General features: G+C 38.4%; 1 pseudogene; it reads right to left on the bottom strand.

The window, feature by feature from the left end:
• Positions 1–4,097: 4,097 nt before the first annotated feature.
• On the bottom strand, positions 4,098–5,833 carry LOC124979473 (conserved oligomeric Golgi complex subunit 6-like; annotated as a pseudogene).
• Between the last annotated feature and the right edge of the window lie 647 nt (positions 5,834–6,480).

Below are 6,480 nucleotides of genomic sequence, written 5' to 3' on the forward strand. Positions count from 1 at the left end.
TTGTACTTGGTTTTCCATTTCATTCTTCAGATTTGGGAAATTTTCTGATATTATTTCATTGAATAGATTGTTCATTCCTTTGGTTTGTTTCTCTATGCCTTCCCCAATTCCAATAATTCTTAAATTTGGCCTTTTCATGATATTCCATAATTCTTGATTTCATGATTTCTTGTTCATGATTTCTTACCATCTTCTCTGTTTGGTCAACTTTGTTTTCAAGATTAAATATTTTTTCTTCAATGTCTGAGGTTTTGTCTTCCAGGTGTTCTATTCTATTGGTTATGCTTTCTATGGAGTTTTTAATTTGATTTATTATTTCCTTCATTTCAAGGATTTCTGTTTGTTTTTTTTTCAGTATCTCTAACTCTTTATTGAAATGATCTTTTGCTTCCTGTATTTGCTCTTTTAACTGTTGATTGGTGCGATCATTCAGTGCCTGCATTTGCTCTTTCATCTCCTCCTTCAATGCCTGCATTTGCTCTTTCATCTCCTCGTTTGCTTCCCTGATCATTTTAATTATGTACATTCTGAACTCCCTTTCTGACATTTCTTCACCATGCTATCATTGGGTTTTATTGATATAGCATCTAGGTTTGTTTGGGACATTTTCTTTCCTTGTTTTCTCATATTGGTCAGATATCAGTGGGACTCTGAGATAGTGTAGATTTCCTCTTTGGCTTATAGTGTCCCTGTAGATTTCCAGTATATCACCTCCCAGCCTTCAGTAGCCTGAAGTCTTGGAGGAACTTCATAATGCAGTGCTTCCTTAGAAAGCTGGCCCTAGCCCGCTGCTGGGGGCTGGCTGTGCGTGGAAAACCTCTCACTGGGCGGGCCTGCTCCAAGAAGCTGGCTGTGGACCAGGCCTGCTGCCAGAGGGCTGCTTGGGGAAGTCTCTTGCTGCCCTGCCCTGCTCCGAGAAACTGCTCACTGTCTGGGCCTGCCGCCTGGGCCGAGCTTCACCCAGTGGGAGAGACTCACCCAGCGGCTCTGAGTTGTTCTGAGTCTCTCAATACTTCCCCTTCTTGAATCCTGAGTTCTAGAGTGACAGGAGATGCAGTTACCCTCTAGTCCACCATCTTGGTCCTCCTCACTTAATATTTTAATAGAGTACATCAGGTTATCATGTTAAGATACAAAATTTGTTCCTGTTTGGTTCACATTCAAAATACAGTAATTCAGGGGTCCTGCCTGTCTCTGGAAATATGGTATTCCTCTTGGGATTCTCCTTCCAAGGGTCTTTAGATTTACTGAAAGGGTTGGATCAATTTATGATACATAATCTGTTTGGTGAGAAGAAAGGCATTTAAGATCCATTAATTTAGCCATTCCTGCAGCTCTCTGTTGGGTGCCTGTTGTTAATGCCAGATACTGTTCCAGGTACTAGAAATAGAGCAGTGAACAAGAGATAAAAATTTGAAGTTCATGTTCTAGATATGGCTTTCAAGTTTGACCTAAATAAATGCTTAATGCTGGATATAGCCAATTGACCTCGGTCTTCTACTGCCAGGTAGAAGTCTGGTAACTTCTAGGGCTGTGGGAATGATACAAGTCACCACTAGTGTTATGTGCCTGCCTACCATCTTATGTCTAAGGCTGTGTCCACTAAAACTGTTGTTCCTTCTGTGGTTTATCTCTCTAGTGTTGTCCTACATAGCCACAAAACCTCCCCCTCTGAGAATACAAAGCAAAACTTGCCTTGAGTCTTAAATGTCATACTTCTCAGTGATCCAAGTCTTTTATCTTCTTACTTTAAGGACACATGTACACAACCTCTCTCTACTCAAGGTAAGTTTCTTAGTATCTAAGGCCTTTGGCATTGATCACATTATGAACCTAGAACCAGTTGTATGCACACACATATCCACATACATGTGCATGTGTGGCATGCTCTCTCTCTCTCTCTCTCTCTCTCTCACACACACACACACACACACACACACACTCATGCACACAAAATAATACAAAGGCTGCTACTAAGTTTGTGAGTTTGGGAAACTGCCAGCCAGCCCTTTTAGCCTTGGTGTTTGTTCTTGTTGGGAACCGCTGGTGAAGAGCTATTATCAATTCCTGCCTGCCTTCTTCATTTAGGGAAACATAACTCTTTCAGAAACAGTTTAATGACTTCATATTTCAAAGAAAGAGATTAGCTTCCCTTCTTCCTAAAATGCTCTTTGGGACCTATGTAAATTAGAGGATGAAAATAGATGCAGGAGGTAATATGACCCCTAACTTCATTTTCAACATCCACATTTTATCTCATGCTTTGGCCTTGCCCAAGGTTATTCTTTTACTCTCTTCACAAAACTACTCAAGCAATCCTTAGGAGAAAGTGAGTTCAGCCTTATTATAATGAATTTAATAAATGGTACTTTTGAGTACAGAAAAATTTCAACAACCTATAAAGAAGAGGAAACTTAGACAGTTCTACTTCTTTATCCCCACAGGCACCAGGCAGTAGTACTCTGTAATCCCTACTCCCTCTCTACCCTCCCACCTTCCCAATAGCTTTAATTTGTACCATTTGCTAATTTCTGCGGTTATGTGCTTTCTCTGTGGCTGATTTCATGCTACTGAAGTGTTTTCACTGAGCACAGAGTTAGGGCGAGAGGTGCACACTAGATCTGGCAAGCGGGTGTAAGCCTGACACTAGCGCTGCCAGAGTTGTATGTGGGAGAGCACAAGCCACTGTTTTCATCTGCCATATTCTGTAAAAATCACTGGAATATTAAAAGAACTCTTTTTATATTCATTTATTACAATGAATGTTAAGGAAATAAAATTTCAGTGTACTTTCTTCCAAGAACCAGTGAATGATGCTAATACATCTTTGCCCTGTATTCCTGCACCTCCCTTTATAAGTCCTACAACCTCTTTTCACCTGCCAAGATCCTATTTTCTTAAAGTTCTCTCCTCTGTGAACTATATGTTTAAAATATTTCAGCCTACTGCAACATACAACGCTGTGAAAAACTTTAGATTGTTGTGTCATTGTTATTCAAGAAACACTTATTAAACTTCAGTATGCCAGGTCCTGGGAATATAGACATAGTCCATGTTTTGACCTCTAGAACCTATCATAAGTATTATATATCTTATTACATGCTGCCATTTAGTTGAGATTTTGAAAAATTTAGAATTATGTATAAGGTGCTAAGAGAGGGTATACTGGCAGTTACATAGGATATTGCTGGACATATCCATCACTTCCTAAAGTTAGTTTCCTCCTGCTGTATTATTATTACCATTATTATTTGTGTGTGTGTGTGTGTGTGTATGTGTGTGTGTGTGTGTGTGTGTGTTGCGATCAAAATGTAAGATCTAAGAAAAATCTAAGTAGCAGTAGGCATTGTGCTGTATAGCAAATCTCCACAACCTATTTATTGGCAAGTTGCTTTTTTGAACCTGTTTCCTTATCTGTAAATGGAGTTTACAAGAATTTTGTAAGGATTAAATGAGAAAATGTTAACAAACCACTTAGCATAGTAGATGGTACATTATAGGTTCCCCAAAGAGCTAATTTCTTGTTGGGCTTTAAACCCTTATTTTATTTCCACATGACTTGGCATTTATTTATATTCTGCCTTCAGTTTGGTCTCCTTTTTTTTCTTTATGTAAAGAAACATTTCTTAGGTCACATTTTATACTAATTCTTAAGTTTTGATGAAAATTTTATATGCTGTTAATTTAGAATTATTCTCGTAAAATACCTCAAACCTCTCATACTACTTTTTACCTTTATGTTCTGGAATAAAGGGGAAACTGCAGAGTGAAGAGGTGGCTAACAAAGAATTGTTATAGAAATCAGATCAGAGCAATACTAACTCAGGCCAATGTGTTACTTATTTCCATGTTATTGAAACCAAAAGAATTTAATTGGGACCTACAAACTTATGATGCAAAGAAAATCCTGTCAAATTTCTAAGTAAAGATTAATAGACTAAAAACCAAGACAGGCTTCAATATTTTAGGGATGCACTAATTTGCTAACACAATCAAATAACCAGGAGAGAAGTGCTTGTATTCACTGCAGCAATTAGCATAGAAGGCTGTCTAGGGCTCGGTGTTTATTGACTTAATGCCTCATAGCAGCACATACTTCACCACAGGGCCCTGCAGACTACTACTGTAGACTCTTTTAGCATCTGTTCTTTCACTGTGGTACTCAAAAAAGGTTTGGCAGTGGCATTAACATGTTTTCTGGGACTGACAGATAATAAACTGAACCACTATAATCCTCAGTGACACAGAATCCAAGTTTGGCATGTTAACTAAAGAGCCCTGTTCAGGTTTAGGGTGCTGAAAAGTGTTGTAGATATAATCCAAGCCTATTCTAGTTGAAATGTAAGAGGCTTGCTCATTTGTAAGTGTCCAATGTTACTTCAATCTGAAACTAGTATGGGTGCTAGTTATTTTGTGTCTGCCAATGAATTCAATAGATCTAATGTTGTCCTTATCTAAATAGGGCATTGACTATGAAAATGATCATATCAGCTGTGCCTAAACTTCTGGTTGATACAAGCACATATCTGGTTGAGAGGATCAAAGACCACATGATAAAACCTGCACAAAATCAGCTTCATGAGCATCTAGGGATATGACCAAAGAAACATCCAAAACTTTATGTGGCAACTTGAGTGTCTGAGTGCAGAACTTGGTGCAAAGTCAGGTGGTGGGAGTTCAACCATGTCCTTTAATTTACTGGTATGAAGACTCAAACTACTGAGAATATTTATTTGTCTAGCAAAGAATTGTGTCAATTTTGCAGTTGCACTATTTACAACAATGCCACTGGTTAAATTTCAGAGATGGGAAATTTTATATCATAACCTTTAAAGTCCTGCATATGCCCCTTAGTGATATGTTCAGCAACTTCTTGAATATTTTCTTTGAAACTGTACAGTTAACATGCTTCATGGGAGATTCAAAGTGTTTCATTTCAGAAGTAGTAGGTTGATGATGCCAAGCTATGTGAGTGGATTTCAATGGATCTAGGTGTACCTCCTTGGTCTCCTCTTGTAAGATCATCTATAATCCATATACATCTGTATGTCCTCTGACTATTCCAAATTTGTCTAAGGTGTACCCAGCAGGGCTTCTTTTGTCCTATTTAATGCTGGAGATGTATCACATGATTTTTGTGTCAAGGTTCTTCATTTGATTTGAGCCCACTAGTAAAATCTTTCACAAGCCATTTCTTGAAACAAGACCCTTATTCCATAATTTCTAAACATGAGGTTTGTTTGTATGTAAGAGAACATTGTCAGAATTATTAATCTGTTTTACTCTTTCCAATGCCTTAAAACATCCTTAGTAATAAGTTCCTCTCTTGTACCTTGAGCCATTTCACCAGAAGTTATTTGGAACTTCTATGAGAAGGTATCTGTAACTTGTGCTCTTATTTCTGAATTTGACTTTTGGCCTGAAGCATAATGGTTTTTACTATTAAATCTTGAGACTATTTCTTTGCTGCCTGTAGGTGACTTGATATGCTTGACAACAGTGGCTCATTGCTTCAACATCTTCTTTTATGCTTCCAAGTTCTGCCTTTACTTCTTTGAAAATGCATTGTCGATGGCTAAATGTCTGCCTTCCATATCTCTATGTAAGTTTCTTCAAGTCTGCAAATTGTTTTCAACAAACAAGGTTGAAAGTAATTGAGAGCTTTTAACATCTCCTTGTCTTTGTCCAACAGCATCTCTAGGATTTTATGCTACTTGAGTCATAGTAGGTTGTTGGTCTGTCCAGAGTCTTGTCCCATTGCTGGGGCCATCAGCAGCTCTGGATGCTGTACTTTGACCTCTTCCCTGTAGCCCTCGGCTGTAACACTAGACATTCCAACCCTGGGGCAGAGCTGCCCATCAGGCTAAGGCAGGGACCACACTGGTAGCACCAGTATTGTCTTTTGTTTGTTATTTCTGTATCTCAGCTTGCACCTTCACACACTTGTTATACCTATCAATACTCTTCACAATATAGGATCAATACTTTTTCATTCTTTTTTGTTAATTTACCTTCTTTTGATATGTCTGTCATTAATTAACATTTTCCTGTTGTTTTCTAATCAGAATCATTTTTCTGTTCATTTTTATCCTCTACTTTATGTCCTGTCCATCTATGCTTTACAATTTCTTATTTTTTCTTCCAAATAATTTTGCTTTCTCAGCAAAAAATCCTCAAACTTGGTGACTTTAAATCACAACCATTTTATTTAGGTCACAAATTCTGTACATTGTCAATTTAGATTGGTTCGGCTAGTTAATGATGCTGATCTGGGTCAGCTGGCTCTTGCACAGCTGTGAGCGAGCGATTAGGCAGCGGAGGCTGGCTGCTTTAAGTCCTCAGCAGGGTGGTTGTCAACTAGGGCTTCTCTCTACATGATCTCTCATCATCCAGCAGGCTAGTCTGGACATGCTCAAATGGTTTGTGTCACATTTACCAACGTCCCATAGGTTAAAGAAAGTCATATGTCCAACTCCAGAG

The sequence above is a fragment of the Sciurus carolinensis genome, chromosome 3 (genome assembly GCF_902686445.1).
Source record: "Sciurus carolinensis chromosome 3, mSciCar1.2, whole genome shotgun sequence".
Lineage (NCBI taxonomy): Eukaryota > Metazoa > Chordata > Mammalia > Rodentia > Sciuridae > Sciurus > Sciurus carolinensis.